Genomic DNA, 17,668 nt, shown 5'->3' with positions numbered 1-17,668 from the left:
ATATATATATATATATATATATATATATAAAAGTGGTCCGTCAAATATGTTTGTATGTATGGGAAAAAAGTATCTTCTTCTCGTTTGTTTTCGTTTACAGACTTGGTTTTTGCATCCATTCTTAACATTATCAAACCACATAAGGACACATTATAAGAATTTTTAGATGAAACTTTGTCCCCGATGGGGAAAACCCTTCCTTCATTCCATGGCCATCCGTCTACTTTCTATCTGGCGCAATGGAATTAAAAATTGCACTTGATCTTGAATTTGTTAATAAAAATCAATAAAACCACACCCATCTAAGGCAGATTTACTATTTTTATCGTAAATTAATTCATGCAAGGACATATTTAATAAATAGATAGACTCCCACGTAAATATCTTCAAGTTTTATAATCGAATAAATGATTCGATTTATTTCTATACCTGCATTGGCGGATATAAAAAAAGATGATGTAAACGAAAAATGTTAATAGCAACTAAGCAGTGAACCAATGCACAATATATTTGTATGTAATATACTTCACATCTAAAATGAACTGAAGTGAGTGAATTCCATAAGTAAATGTGCACTTTTGTTAGGAGCTTTCATTAACGAAATGTAAGAAGAGAGTCGTAAACATATTTTTATTTGCCTTTTTACTGCAACAATAACAAAAATTATATTACTATACTGCAACATACATAATATAACACATAAGAGAAGAAGAAAGAAACAATCATTAAGAAGTCATAGCTTATGTGTCTGTCTGTCTTTACTAAAAGTAAATGGAAAGTCAAACGTGCGTACATGGATGTGATGTCAGTCAATTGCTACATAAAAACGTTGCATGCAAGCACGTAAATATGTATATAAATATTTTTGTCTCTAAAACCATATGAATCTTAGTTTATAAGCATGTGTAAGTATATTAGTTTTTAATACACGCTCATCTATTAATGTTATTTGCCCAATTTGTGTGCAGCAATGTTTGTGAGGAAGATTCCTTTCTAGCCGAGCTTACTTATGCTTATTTTGTAAGAAAATTTTGTATGGCACATAGACATAACGTATACATACATATATGATAACAGATTGTGTTTGTTATAAACTCAGAGATGCTTATGAAAACGTACCGAACGCCTTAACTCTTAGGGGAGTTATGCTTCCAAAGGTCTTATTGCAATCGTTGTACTTAAAATTAATTGTAATTAATTTTGATTTTAAAGATCTTCCTGGGTGACAGGGAAACGCACAGGAGGAGTGTGATATTGAACGTGAACGAGAATATAGAGAAAGCGTGGGAAGAGGAGACATAGTTTCACAGAAAGAGAGACTACCGAGTTGAGCTGACTAGGGCAAATATCAGAGAAATCAGGCCAATAATGAACAGTCACTAGTTCATGTTTTTCTGCATCACATACCTAGAACTATTTAGATTGTTTCTTTAACATAAGACGTTGACAATGTTTGTAGTGCACAAGGTGTAACCATTAGTTTGCTGTTTAATTTGAAACAATTCAAGAGAGACACTTTTCTCTGCAATGCAGTGCGGATAGCCCTTCTCTCACTTTTTTCAGGTTTCTATAGTAGTTTCTGTTAAAACCATAAGTTGCGCTTTTCCTGAGTTGATGTTTACCGTGATATAAAGCAAAGTCGATAACATAATTATAAAAACAACTTAGAACGTTATACTCGATCAATAAAAACTCTATACTACTTTCCTTAAAACAGTTATCTATATAATGACTTTTCAAAATAAGGCTTTATATGGTGAGTGGTCGAGAATGTCGTCCGATCCGATCCGTTTATAACAGTGTACGTCCTTCGCCCATAGCAAGCCGGCGTACGGAATTTCATCAATCGATCTTAAAAATATTGATCTCTAGGATTAACACAAACATGGACGGCTAGACAGTCTTGGAGCGATGCACAAAGTAATAACGAATTGTTGCTAACCATTTAGGCAGCGTGCGGAGCCCGTTCTTCCAGGACTTTAAAGGCTAAGAGAAAAGCCTAATTTCATGGCCATATTGTAGTTTGAATTGTCGTACCTTATGCACCACATTCGCCGCAGACAATGAATTAATTATAAAAATATTTTAGTTTGGGGAAAAAGAAATCCATTATTTTTATAAGAACTTCAGGACTTTATGTAACATGCTTCGGATGCTTGCGGATGCATTAAAACTTCCCAACCAAGTTCCCGAAGTTTCTGGCGAGTCACAGATGTGTGTGGCCTAGCGTTGTCCTGGTGGAACACGACACCTCTCCCGTTGGCCAGTTCTGGCCGTTTCTGGTCAATCGCTATCTTCAAACGGTCCAGTTGTTGACAGTAGAGATCAGAATTTAGCGTTTAGCCCTATAGAAGCAACTCATAATAAATAATCCCCTTCCAGTCCCACCAAATGCATAGCAAAACCTTGCTGGCCGTTTGAGATGCTTCACCGCTCTTTGACCACGATCGTTTTCGCACAGGGTTATCGTATGTGATCCATTTCTCATCTCCAGTCACCATCCGTTTAAGAAATGGGTCTATCTCATTCCGTTTGGCCAAGGCGTCGCAGATGGAAATTCGATCCATCACGTTTTTTTCTGTTAATTGGTGTGGCACCCAAACATCGAGCATCTTTTTGAAACCAGCTTTGTGTAAATGGTTTAAAACTGTTTTATGGTCGATTTTTAGCTCCTGGGCGGTGTTACGACTGCTAACATGCCGGTCAACTTCGATCATTTCTCCGATTTTTTGACATTTTCGACGACCGGCCTACCTGTGCCAGGTGCATCTTTAACATCAAAAATTCCTGAACGGAATCTACGAAACCAAAATTGCACATAATTGGCTGTTACAGTATCGGAACCATAAACACCATTCACAATTTTAGCCGCCTGGCTTGCATTTTCGCCTTTGTCAAAGAAAAACTGTAAAATGTACCGATTTTTCTCTTTGTTCACTTCCATTTTTAACACGCTGTAACTCACAACTGAATCCACCAAACAAAAAACAGCAAAAGAATTTTTTTTACTGCGAAATGTACAGTATGTAAATGTACAGTATCGGAAATTGTTTGATCGATACTTTACGAGAAATCTATCACTTCAGCCATCTACCGAAAAAATAATGGATTTCTTTTTCCCCAAACTAATATAAAGGAAGACATACATACTGAAAATTTTTCATATGTCGGAAAGGACGCCGAAGCCTTCATCAGAACAATTTAATTTTATGCCGATATTCAAGGTTTATCATCACCAAATCGCCCCATGTGCGTCATTGGTGAAACAAACTCGGCTTTGATATGTCCTGAAAGGACTGGGCGCTGTTACTATCAATAATAGAAACAATAAATATTTTTTTATATTTTTCATAATATAATTAATGTATTTGTTTTTCTAAATTTATTGTTGTAATCATTTTATTTTTGCAGCAAAGACCCAATCCAATATGAAGATTGTCAACCCTTTAGTGACGATAAAGAGGGGGAATACGCACGGTGAACAAACTTCACGCCAGCGCATTTTCGTGTTTTCCCTAAAGAATGAAACAGTCACAGTGCTAGAAGACAGTTAAGTCTGAAAAAGCATCCTAGAAGGAAATTAGTTCTATTTCAATAACTAGTGGCAGTGACTGGAGCGATTGAACGAATAAAAGTATGATAAGTTGTTGCACCGGAAACAAAATCCTACTATTTGGTTGTTTTTTTTTTTGCTCAATCGTATGTACGACTGTCAGAAAGAAGTAAGGGAAGGGAAAGAGGTAGGAAAATAGCCGTAGCCGTTAGCCTTAGATGGTAGTGCTTTAAGACTTTAACATTTATATCTTTGGCGGGCTAACAATTGAGTTTTTTTATGTTATTATAAGTCACTATAATAAGTAATCAAGGGTCAGGAGGAGAAGAACAAATTATTTTCCACGATCACTGATACATTTTCGAGTCTGCGATTCATCTAACTTCCATATGAAAATTTTTTCGCTTTGAGAACTTTTAGAGGACCTCTTTATTGAACAATATAAAGATGACGGCATAAATTTTTTTATTGATTACAATACGCTTTTAGAATGCGCTCACAAGCTAGACTACTAGTCGCTGGCCCGAATGATTGCTTTTTCTTCTGGCCATGGCGAAACCTTGTCCTTTAGTATATATTTAGTGTATGTCTAGCGAAAATACGTAATTGATTAGAATTTTCATTTTTCAAAAGAAACGTTAAGAAAAAAATATTTGTAATTCTACAACGCATATTCCGATAAATCCCGAAAGAAATCCCCAATTGATACGCATTCACGCATACACACACCCCCTCAAGCAAACAAGCCCATGGACCTTGGAGGTCTAATAATTGGACCGCTGCAGCTAATATGAAATTGATATTCGCGCTGATTGATTTATAGATAAGCAGAAGAAAAAAAAAAAAAATTTGTTTTAAAACCAGAAACCGTGATTGCATCTGGATTAGAATGAAGAGAAGGAAAAAATTGAATAATTTTTATTTTTATTTTATCATCGAAGAATTGTGTATAAGAAATATATATATGCATATATAAACATAAACACACACTCACACATACATACATATATATATATATATATATTTATATTTTGTATATATTTTATATATCAAAGAGGATGAAGAGAAATTTACGCATACAAAAACAATTTCTTAATTTGTTATTGCTTTAGTCGTTTATATTTTCTACTGTTTTCTACTCTTATACATTATTATGTCAAGGTTTGCGGCATCATTTTCTACATATACGTAAGTTTGTATGCCTCTGTAAATATTCACGTGTGTGAGCACTTTGTGTGTTTGCATACGTAATGCACACATATATTAAATAATTTTTCTTTTAACTTTATAATCTTTAATAGAGTTTTGCTTTGTTAAGTTTTTCGTTTGTTGTATGGTGTGTTTTCCTCTTTTTCTTTTTTTCTTTTCTATCATTAATTAAAATTTTTCTGTCATTCTTTTATAACCAACGCAAAGGTGTACTGCGTTCGCCGTATGTTTGTAACAAAATGAAAAACGTATAGAAATGAAAATGATTTAACAATGTCTATGTGTCCGTCCATTAACGTTTCGTTATTGTATCGAAAATGTCTAAAGTCCAAGTTTTCGAAATTAATCTTTAATTTTCCTCTTTCACTCCCACCATCCCACCAACAGACCCTTCAGTTTGTTTATTCGTAATTGTATGAAAATCTGAACATACACATATCTACCTAATTATGGCGTGTTTTGCTATCATTTGTTGTCCAAATATTACGTATTTATATATATTGCGTTTAGTGTGCCGCCCTTTAATATGTTGCAGATACCAATACTTTTGTATTTCAATTATATCTATTAAAACGATAACTCTGACATAGTACGTTACGCTTAGTTTATGATGTGCTCCTTTGTTTTTGAGAAGTTTTACGAATCATTGGTATACCGTGTAAATCTATTGCATTTCCTCCCTTGTTAGATCTACTATCAAAAAATAAAGCTATACTTGATTGATCCTTTGTTGTTTTACATACCAGTACATCTCAGCCCATCTAACGGTATCCCAGAACGCTTGCAGGTAACGTGATCGGAGTTTATAATATAGATCAAGTTAAAAAATGGGCATGACCAGCTGAATGATAAGCGGTAAAGCTCACCTGGCGACAAGTCTTAGCTAAGTGCCAGATTTCAAAGGAGAAATGGTGGTGTTTTGCCTAAAGTTTGCCAGCTATGGTATACTCCTACGCTAGGATGACAGACGAAAAGGAAAGAATAGGGGGTAACGTCACGCAACAAAATGTTTTGCAATTTCCATGCTCCCATGTGAATTGGAGGGCGGCACGGAAGGTTCGTTCTAAAACTGATAATATTTTTCAAGTTCTGTTTTTTACTTACTTAAATTAATTATCACTATTTTTAATGGCTTTCTCTATATCTATCTATAAAAGGTGCGCATTTTTCTTTTATTTCTCATTATTAACATGAGTGTATATATGTTCCCTTGTAACAGGTTCTCAGTTTTCATTTATTTCTTTACTTCGTAGTTAGTTAGTTGTCTGTTTTTATGCTCGTATCTTGCATTTTGCTAATAATGTTTGTTTGCCTTTATATTATTATTTACACGAGCTGTTGCCAGGGGATTCTTAATCGTTATTACGAATGGTAAAAATATTTGAAATTACATCTGCTACACTTTGGATATTCATTCACGATACTGTTGATTCGTATGCAACAGCTAAGCAAAAAAAAAAAAAAAAACAGAGTTATCTTCCCATGGATAGATTGAAAACGCGATGGTATCTGCGCTTTTGTGCACCCCAAACACTTGTGTAGATGCAAACTTAGCATTTAAGATCAGTGAGAGAGAGAGACGTTTAGCTTACGCATACGCAGCTTTTTGTTGTTGTTAATATGTTTGAAAAAAAGAACTTACGATCCTGGAAAAGAATTTATACGTAAATCGGTTTAAACTTATTTTAGACGAAATTTCGATCCAACGTAGTATTCAGGAAGAAGAGCTTTGAATACTTGCAACCTACGTATAAAAATCAACATTCATTCCATTAAGTCCTGCTAAGCCAAGTGATATAAGAATATTTTCGATCAGCTACAAAAAATTTTGCACAAAGATTCCTTGTAGGTCGTAAGTTAATGTCGGTAATATCGGTCAATAATTCTCGGGTCTGCCGCCTGCAATAAAAAATCCATTTTAATTTTAAAAATTTGCCAACTCCTAAACAATGCTCTCCCGACTACTTGCTTACAAGCTGCATTGGTCGTGGTAACGTCACTTTACGTATTTTCCCCACAATACAAAAATCCGAAGTTCGATGGAGATCGCAAGTTAACACACCGATCTGTAATTCCCTGGTCTGTCGCAGAAGGCGCATTTTTAAAAAGATTCTCTCCCGATTATTTGCCTACGACCTACATTGGGCTTGGTAGTGCTTTTTTACGTATTTTCCCATTAAGAGAAAAATCCGGAGTTCTGCGGAGGTCCTAAGCTAACACACCGATCTATAAAGTTCTAATTCTCAAACCATACCCTTCCGATCATTTGCTTACGAGTAAAATCGGTCTTGTTAACGCTAGTTTTGGTATTTAGCTAACAGTTGAAAAATCCGAAGTTCGCTATAGATCCTAAACTGAAACACCGATCTATAAAGTCCCAATTCTCAAACGATCATTTACTTACGAGTTACATTGGTCTTGGTAACGGCGCTTTTGATATTTTCCTAATGGGAAAATCCAAAGCACCTGCCTTTCGTTGGGAAAAAATACCGTTCAGACAGGATATTGACTGGGGAAAGAGCTGTGAAGGTTAATGGATTAGATCGAATTTTACAAGAAAAATGTTTCTTACTTAGCCCTCGGATTTATTGATCGACATACTATTACATGATCAGTCGCAAAGCTTTTGGCCACTATAGACATCAACCACATCAGGACCCTTGTACCGAATTTTGTGGAATAGCATATGCCCTTCAATGAAATTACAAAAGTAACGGAAAAAAGACATCCTATACACCCCTCTCAGTAGCAGTATATGGCAGCGGCCATGCGCTTTATTACCTGATCAATATTTCGAATAATGTGTTTCAAGTTTTAATACAAATACATCAACCGAATGAATTGTATTTTGAGTACTGAACGTATACTTTTCTCTTCTCTTTGTCTTTACCAAAGAATGAATTCGATTAATTTCTGTTTTTTTTTTTTTTAATCTCGTTTTTTAAATTTGGAAAACTCTGGAAGACGCAAAATTCTAACAATTTTGTTGTTTTTTTTTTTTAGAACGATCTCAAAAAGATCGAAGAAAGAGCAAAGATTTGGAATAAATTGGAATTGATTTGCTATTGTAATAAATTAATTTCTTGAATAATTATTTGATCGAAACAAATATGCAAAAAAAAAAGAATTTTACTTATTAATTTAATTAAGAACATTTTGAAAATTTTATTTAAAGCTAATAACTTTTTCAAATTTTTGCAATCTTGTGGAAGTTTATGCATTTATTGCATAGACGCAAAATTCTTCTCACACATAATATCAATAGGTTGTCAGCAACAAGACCGCACTTATGCACACAAACATTATTCTATATAAAAAAAAATTCAAAATTTATAGAGATTCACTAAATTGGCAAAATAATTATGTATAATACTTTCAATTAAAATACGGGCATATATATATATATATGCATATATATATATATATAAAAGTAAATGAATATGGATTTGTAAAGATGTGTGCATTGCTTAGTCTATATAAATGAAAAACAATACATTGTAGGTAATAAAATAAAAACATTAAAATAATCAAGCGATGTGAATATATATAAACAAGAGGCATATACGCATGCACACTAACATGTGTGTACAAACGATATACACACGCATTTAAAAAAGTGATCCAAAGTTGGTCATCATACTTTATATGTATAGGTATACAGTCAAACCTGGATTGATAGCACACTCTGAACACTCTGAACATACACACGCTGTAAGTAATATTCTAAAAAAAAGATATGCTTGCATACAACCGCAACAACAACAACAACAATAATAATAATAATGGTAATAATAATAATAATAAAATGCATCATAAAGAAAACACACGTTGACGTTTACATTTGTTTTTATTTCCTTCACAAATCATTGACGTTCTCTGTTTTTGGTTAAATTTTTTAATTTTAAAATTTTTTCTTTTCAATTTTTGCTTTTTTTCTTTTTTTTTTTTTTATTCAACACACACTATCTTACAACACAGTTATTGCTAATGTTGACGATTTATTTGTTTGTGTTTGCACTTTTTTTCTTGTTCTCTTAGTTTTGTGTATTTGTGGGTTTTGTTATTGTTTTTTCATAAAGGCTAATATATGTAAGTATGTGTAATATGTTCTTGATCGCGGCTTAAACAAGAGAATATTAACGCAAAACGCGCTCTGCTCACAGCAATACTTCGTAAAGTTTTTTTGTTTTGCTTTTATTTTTTTTATTTTAGTTTTCTTTTTTTTTTTTTTAAAAAAGGGGGGACGGACTGTGTTTAGCACAGTCAGTGCTTGACACTGTCACTGCTGGTGGCTGGCTGAGACAACAAATACAAACTGATTGTAAATGTGTGTGAAAAATAATTTTTAAACTCTATGCACATAGTCAGTCTGAGACACATACACAGACACACACACGCACACACGGACACATATATACACACATACACACACAAACAATGATAAAGTAAGAAGAAGTTATGTGCGCTTAGCAGAAATGGTCGTGTGCGCCGTGTTTGGCTGTCAATTGAGTACTGTTGGCACGAGCCATACATTTATCGCATGGCATGCCAAACATAACCAACGAGCCATCCATCCAGCCATCCATTCAACCAAGCAAGCAACCAACCAAGTCAAGCTAGCTAGTCAAGCAGCGAGCCAACAGCCACATCCATTTATACATGGACGAGAAACGAGGCAGCAGAAAACAACTCAATAGAAAGTTTATTTGTTGTTGTCATTATTATAAACTTTCCGCTTTTTTTATTGTAATTTTTCTATAACTATTCGTGTTCGTACAAGAAAATACTCTCTCTCATTCTCTCTTTGAGCGCTATGTTAAAATTAGAAAGTCATAGACATGTGAGCAAAATATGTGAGTCTTTCTCGCTCTTGCTCTCATTTTGCAGCAAAACAATTTAATTGCATTTACTTTATAGGTTAACAGACATCAAACTTCCGCTTCCTTGTCCCTGTTCCTGGTTTTCCTACATTGATGCAGGAATTACATACGCACACATTTTCTCTCTATTTTTCTAATTATCTCTCTCATCTCACTTTTTATTCTCTCTCTCTCTCTCTCTCTCTCTATTTTGAAACGTATGAGTGATATTCTGTTAGCCTAACACGAGTATCACACCGTTCGTGGTAAGGTAGCTGCTTACGATTGACTGAGGTGGTGTGGTGGTTGTTTGCTTACTTGCTGGCTTAATATATCTATCTGTCTGCCCGCCTTTGCTGTATGAGTGTGAGTGGTGTAATTTCAAAAATCATATTTATGTTGCACACGCTCATGTCCACAGTTTAATTGTCATTTGTTTTTAAAGAGGCGCAAATGTTTACAAAAATTTGTTGCTTCTCAATACGTTCTGGTTTCTTTTTTTTTTTTTTTTTTCGTTTCTATTAGATTTACAAATGTGAGGAATACACATACCACCATGCATCTACATTTATACATGCATTAGTGGGAAGTATTGTTGATTTTCACACATGGTGACAACTAAACTGTTATCCCTTATACTGTTTATGTGTACATGTGTGTTTGTGTGTGTGTGTGTGTGTATTACATATGTGTCAGGGAGAAGATTGTTAAGGAGGGGGGAACGACATTATAAAGTGTAATATAATGTAATGTAAAGTGACTCTGGATTTTGTATAAAATTTGTTGTTTTTTGTGTTTTTATTATTTTTTTTATAGAAACATATGTTTCACTTTACTGGCCCGCTAAAGGGTCATTGCTTTGTAAGTTACTATAATGTAAATTTTTTTTTACTTTGTTTTCATAGAAAATATTGAATTTTTTCAATGTTAATTTTAAATAGCTAGTCAAACAATTCGTCTTTGACTTCATTTATAAACATGAATTTTTTTTTTTAATAAAATTAAATGGAAACAAAACTTCAAGTTTAGTCGCATCTGTGATACCCTATTCTTATGCAAATATATACTCTTAAGGTATTTCCAGTTTACAACAGCAAGTTTTAGCCCACACCCTGATCACATAATAATAGTGATAAGATAGTGATTCAGTACAACGTGCATATGTCCTACGCATGTTGGCTTCTTGCATGAGTAGACGGCAGAAAACTACAGTTGATTATGATTATTGCTCGGTTTGAGGACTTTAGTTTAGAAAGCCTCGCGGTTACCGACCCTTTACTCTGATGTACTTTTATATTCATTGCAATAGCTTCTTAAGTTCAAGAGTACATCTCATATCATATAAAGTAAATTTAATCTTTGCGGATCCGTTTGATCAAAATTTAAGGTGGCAATGTTTCGAATCCGGTTCACTAGTGTTGTTCGACAATAATAAAAAAACACTTTCGCTCTCGTCTTTTGAAAAAGCTTGAAATGAAAGCAGAAATTATTGATCGATTCTTGCATCTTGTTAGCTTTTTTCTTGTTAAAATGGAAGACGATTGCTACCTATTCTGGAGTGATCCAAAAGCGAACGTAATTGCAATTTTAAAAATAAACGCCAACAACGTTTGTATATATATCCTCAGAAAATATTTTTAATCAGCGGATGATCGACTCCTGTCTTTTTAACATATGTAATGACTAATTTAACATGCCGCCTCACTGTGAGAAAGTAAAAACACAAAAGCAGAATATATAGCAACATTTTCCAAAAAATAATGTCTCCGTTTGACTATTGAGTTAATGATGAAGATATGCTCTATATATCCGAGATAACTATTTGAAATCATGTTTATGTAAATGTGTTTTAAACTTGACAATGTTCAGTTATTTAGTATAAAACAAAATTTGAATTCTAATTAAACAAAATAATTTTTGTGATTTTACTAAGATATGCAGCGGAAACTTTTAACATACCTTCCGCAATCGAGAAAGACAAAGGAATTGATGCAGGCACTATGCCTTAGACAGCAAAGGGCCACGATATGTAGGTAGTATTGGAGAAGCGGCGTAAAAGCTTTTGACAGCTACCCTGAGAACAATGAACTTGGCTTAACCGGTATCATACTCGACAGCAAGTGGTATCGAAACAAATTTGAGCCAAGTTAGTAATCTGCGGGAAATTGCGGGAAACGCTTTCTCTACAACCAAGTTCCCTGTGTACCTATGACGTAAGAGGAATAGGGAAACTCAGATCATCAATTTGATTCGATTTACGAATTCCCGATCACCAGGAAAGATAAGCCTAATACACATGCTACGACGAATAGCAGAGCACAAAGGCTCTGAAAATTTGGCAAAAGTCATTATAAGAAGGACCCGTTTCGCCAACGTGCTCGCAGAATGCACAGTTCCCTCAAATAGTAGACATCGTGCTAAACTGTGGTCCTTAAAGGTGAAATTAAACATGAAAAAAAGCGAGAAACGTAAAACTCTCGATAAGTTACGAAATTTCAACTTTAACGCGCCCTCCATGAGCGCTACGTCGTCACAGGTTAAGCTTGAGGAGGGAAAAAGCATATTTGGAATCTTTTATGAATGAAACACTTAATGAAATCTCGTGAGTAAACAAGATGTCATCAAATTTAGTTGATAGTGAAAATAGGCCGGATCGAAGTCAAAAGGAGGCGGTTAAGACTAAGCCTATTCTTTAAGGCAAAGTTAAAAATTTGTCAAGTCTACACTACACTACACTGTTATGCGTATTCCCGCCTGTTGTAAAGATAATGAGAAATATGCTATATATATATATATATATAGACCATCTCCAGTGACGTAGTAACACTAAGCTACTTAGCTTGGCATTTACTTAATTCAAAGCCAACTAATTTTTAAATATTTAACAGTCTTCACCTTCCATCTCTATTTCCGTATATGTTTAAAGGAATAAGACTTAAATTCTTTCTACTTCTGAGAAGCCAAGAAAAACTATTATTTATTCGTAACATGTAACTTTTCTAGAGACACCGGCCGGTAATGGTGTAATTTAAATGTCAAAGTTAACTGTAATCTTACCCTTCATAGGAGAATTAATGCAAGGAATTTCGATGAAAATTTCACATGAAAACTTCGGTAAAGACAAGGAGCGACAAAAAAAAAAAAAACTTTTTAATATGAAATTGAAATTCAGACGAAGTTGATTGCATTCTAAATGAAAATCAACTGAATTTTTATGATTTTTTTAACCAACAAGTTAAGCACGACAACAGCAACCGAAGCAGAAGCATTGATTGCTTTAACAAATAAAATATAAGTGAGCATGAAATGATGATTCGGCGCAGGCTAAAACCGACAAACAACAAAAAAACAAAAGTAAAACTGAACAAAATCACATATAATCGTTTGAGTAAAAACGCACAAGAAGCCAAATATCGCTTTAAAAAGAATCTTGAATACTCGACGCTTAACTTAATTTTTAAAAAACTCATACAAAACCTCGAAAGATTTCGTGCGAGTCTTGCGATTTGTACGCCTGTAAATCTTTCGCATCTTTTGGGCATATTTTTAGACCCGATTTATAGAAATCAATAGAAAATCTATAAAGTTCCAGTTTTCAACATAACAATAAGTTGTCCTAGTCGTGCAAATGTCGCAAAAAGAGCAACAGATTTAGTATATTTTCATTTAAAGGCAATCACCGTAGATATGAATAATGCGAAAAGCCGAGAGAGAGAAAAAGAGAGAGAGAGAGAGAGAGAGAAACATTCGAAATTTAAATCAGTTAAATCGCAAAGAGTTGAGTTAAGATCTCACGGCAATGCGAACAACAAGAAAAATCACTCGACAATAGGCAGGGTGTGAGAGGTGCACTCAACATCTCGCAGACCAGTCGCAAATATACACTCGTTTATATTACCTTCCAAATGCATAACAAAGCCGACATACAAAGTGTATGAGTGGATATGGTTGACGACACACAAACAGCAATAAACGAACGAACTAGCAGTTAAGCGCAAGCAGAAGCTATGGTATTGAAAAGAAGACTTAAAAAGTCACGTCTTGCACGGTATCTCTATATAGTGTATATGTGTAATAGGAAATTACAAGCATTCATACATATATTTTACAATTCTTTCAATGTTTAATTATTAGGTTTTGTGTAGAGAGTATGCAGTAGTTTGCATTAGGGCAGTGAAAAAGTTAAGACTTGTTGTGACAGAAGAATATATTTTTTTCTCTTACTTTCCTTAGAAATTGAAAAGCAAAACTACGCTTTCCAGTAACTGTGAAAAGGGGAGTTTAACGGAATCTTGACGATTACAGGTAAAAGATTAAGAATCAATGGGGGAGAGAGATCATGTAAAGAAAAGGAAAACAAAGCAAGGAGAAGAAGGCAATTTCAAACGGATTGACAATGCTGCCTGCCACAATCAATGCCTGCCCCCACAATGTGCGCGCTGAGTACCAATGCGATCAAGCTGTTTAGTGTTGAAGATTTAGGGAAGGGCTGAAGAATGAAAGCATTGCAACTAATCTGGTAATAAAATCAATTATTATTCACTCGATTAATCGTAAACTTTAGGCGGATTCTTGATTCGTTTGGATTCGCTATTTATATAAACACCGTTTACACGATGACTATTTGTAAGATTGTGTGAAATTTATATGCGAATATTCGAATAGTCTCCGTAAAAAAAGCAGGAAACAAAGGTAAAACTGAGCAAAAACCTTTAATATAACGATTGAGTAGTCAACCTGTCCATTTCGTAATCTCAGTGTAATGAGTCTTACGTTCTTTAATAATTTCGGACATGTAACGGACGTGGATTTAGCCATTTTTTGTTAAATGAAAAAAAAAAAAAAAAAGAAAAAAAAGATTTCTTTTGCACCCTCTCTTCGCCACTGTCGTTGGATGTGAGCTAATGATAAATGACACTTTTTTCATTTCTTATTGCGATTCTCCACCCAACTGTCAAATATCTGTTCGTTTGCTTATCATACACAGCTCGTATGGATGGATGTAATATGTATTCCTACCCACATACATATACCGACACACATATATATATATATATATATATATATATAGATACGATTATTGTATATTCACATAAGTGTGTGTGCATTGTAAAGTGTTGAGCTGATTTTCAATGCAATTCATTGACACGAAAAATAAGTAGCAAAACATTCCAGATGTACGATGAATACGAACAATCCGAACAAGCAAAGGTTTTTTCTTTTTTTTTTTTTTTTTTCGTAGAGAAAAAGCGCACTTATGTGAGCGCAATGTAACAACGGTGCTCTTTTATGCGAGTTAACAGAGTGGATAAATGCTCAGAATGTTAAGTGTCGCATATATATCTGTATTGTAATGTGCAGCGCTTGTGTGTCGTGAAACATGAAGAAATCGACCCATTTTAGAAGAACAGCAAAATGTGCTAAGCTCTAAAAAATACGGAATAATATTTAATGAGAATTGCTATACCGCCCAAGACCATATAAATAAATGTATTTCTTCTTCTTCTTCTTCTTCTTCTTGCTTAAGAAATGTAAAAAAACAAAATAAAAATTTTGTAAAAGTTTTGTAACAATACTGTGTAAGAATCCTTCACACAAACACACACACACACACACACACACACACGGGCATATATAAGAGACTTTAAGACTTTTGTTACAATCGGCTGTGATCGTTTTCGTGCGAGCTATAAAAACAATATCAAGTTCTTTCCGATATTTTTATTAATCAATTCCTTAAATTATTTAAAGATTTTTTCTTTTAAAATTCATTTCTAACAGATTTACTTAATACAGTATTTTCAGTTCGTTATTTGCTAAAATCAGATATCATTTCTTTTCTCCATGATTTTTATTTTCCTGCACATCCTTGTCACATATTAGAATAACAATAAAATCCTTCATTGCTTTTCTAACACAAATAGCTCGTGAGAAAATCAATTAATCCTCTAAATGCTGTTATACAAATGTTAGTTAACAGCGATTCGTATACATTTGTCACTCAATTATACAAACTTTCAGGCAATACTTCCCCCCCACCCCTTTTCACCTAATCATTTCCACGACTTGTTTTCGCATTTTCTTTTTAAAGGTATTTATTATCTTCTCTTGTTCTCTGCTACCCGTATATGTTCCGTTTTGTTCCCTTTAAGATATTTTGAAGACTTGTGAGTAATGTCGATTACTTTAGTTACACCGCTCATGAATATTTGGACTCTATAAAGAGGATATGAAATGACATCTGAACTAAAGACAAGTATAGATGGGTAGAAGAAATGAAAGCTTTAATTAAGTGTAACGTGTGTTGAAAAATCGCTTAAATATCGCAAACTCCGTAATGCATTGGATCTTTGTAAACAATAGTTATTCATGATAAAGATAATCAAAAAGAAAAAGTTTTTAAAAGTTTTGAATAGAAACGGAAGCCTTGTAACTGTTCGCGCAATTATTTTTCATTTTTTCCTCACTCGCTTCACTTTCGTATTTAGCTTGATAAATGACTTCAGTTTCTCCTTCTCTCACTCTCTCTCTCTCTCTCTCCCTCTCTCTCTCTCTCTCTCGATGGATCCGACTCCGAATTCAATTATTGTGTAATTATGAGCAAAGTTCACCGCGAGTGTTGCTCATTAACTGAAGAAGTTTTGAAAATTTGAATGCATTTAAATTTCTATTGATCGAAGAGACTTCTTCTACAATACTGTTGCGCCGGCATCGATAAGTTAATTTTACTGATTCCAGGCAAGAGTACACATTCTTCGTAAGAGTTATTTTTCTATTCGAAGAACGTTTGCTCGACATTCATACTAACACATCCCGTTGGGACTATACGGCAAATCTTTTAAGTGTTTTTTAAACTCTCCTTAAATGCTTGATTTCAGTTGTAAGAAACGTCACGATAAATTGCGGATACATTGAAACAAGTAAAAAGAAAACCTTCGAATAAAACTCAATACCAAAAATGGTGGCGCCAAGCATAATAATTTAGACATACGAGAAAATAACAGCAAAACCGATTAACACGAGCAACAGCAGGGCATTATTTGTTGCCTTTTTTTGTTTATTGAGAGAAAAGGTAAATGAATAAATAAAAATAAAATAAAACAAACTCATATCATAATATTTCCCGGGAAGTTTAACAGGGAATCCTCTAAGCGTGACATTAATCATAGAGAAAAAAAAAAAAAGAAAAGAAAAACGAGAAATTAAAACGAGAATGTATAGGTTACATACATTGCCATGGTCAAGACAATAGACTTATATAACCGCCAGTGAAGCGTTAATATTTTTGTTATTTCCACAGGGACTGAAAGCATAATAGAATTATTTTTCTCCTCGCCTAAGAACGGCAAGTTATTAATTATAGTGAAAGTCGACTTCCAAACGAGATTATTACTTAGTAACTTCTGAATAGTGTATCACTTAAACAATATGTGGGCTAAAAAGAAAAGAAGGATATGACAGATGCGATGAGCATTCAAGGACGTGCAATTTGCCAAAAAGCTAAAACAAATTGAGTAAGTAATTGACTGTCCTTGTTATGAAAATGGTGTTTTAAATGCTTTTTAATCTCGTTGTATTAAAATTTAAAGCCAGACCTCCATCATTACGAACCAAACTGATTCGGCTCAATGAAATCTGAAAAATATTGTACGAAATCCTTAGCTCGTTTGTTCATTCCATTCTTAAACTTATTTCAATGACGATGAAATATTAGAAAGTTTCCTACGGTAGTGCGAACCAGCTCGTCTCTAGCTCCCATTGAAGAGTTCAGGTTTGCACAAAATTATAAAATTTGAAATTGTTGCGTGATTTTCATTGATCATGTTTGATATAAATTAAGTTATGCTCCCACTGCACACAACCCTTGTATAGTATTAACGTAAATAAATATATTTGTAAATATATATATATATATGTATATATACGTCTGTTTAAATTCCCATTGCATCTGTCATATATGAAAATGTTGTTCAACTATTGCAAAGCAAATTCATCCATAACTGAGTCATAATCTTTCCCTTGTTTTCGTTCAGTTATTCCTTAATTT

General features: G+C 33.9%; 1 protein-coding gene across 6 annotated transcripts in view; it reads right to left on the bottom strand.

Moving 5' to 3' along the window:
* LOC119641412 (neurogenic protein mastermind) overlaps positions 1–17,668 on the bottom strand; it is a 163,298-nt gene that overhangs the window by 47,383 nt on the left and 98,247 nt on the right. The window contains exon 1 of one of the 6 annotated variants that reach the window (XM_038040066.1): positions 8,602–9,430. The exons of the other annotated variants lie outside the window; for them this stretch is intronic. The gene's annotated coding sequence lies outside the window, so the exon portion shown is untranslated. Of the gene's footprint in view, positions 1–8,601; positions 9,431–17,668 lie in introns of those variants that run through there. 6 annotated transcript variants of the gene reach the window in all.

The sequence above is a fragment of the Glossina fuscipes genome, unplaced genomic scaffold (assembly GCF_014805625.2).
Source record: "Glossina fuscipes isolate IAEA_lab_2018 unplaced genomic scaffold, Yale_Gfus_2 148, whole genome shotgun sequence".
Classification (NCBI taxonomy): Eukaryota; Metazoa; Arthropoda; class Insecta; order Diptera; family Glossinidae; genus Glossina; species Glossina fuscipes.
Note: the sequence above shows the minus strand (reverse complement) of the source record. Positions and strands in the feature narration are given on the sequence as shown.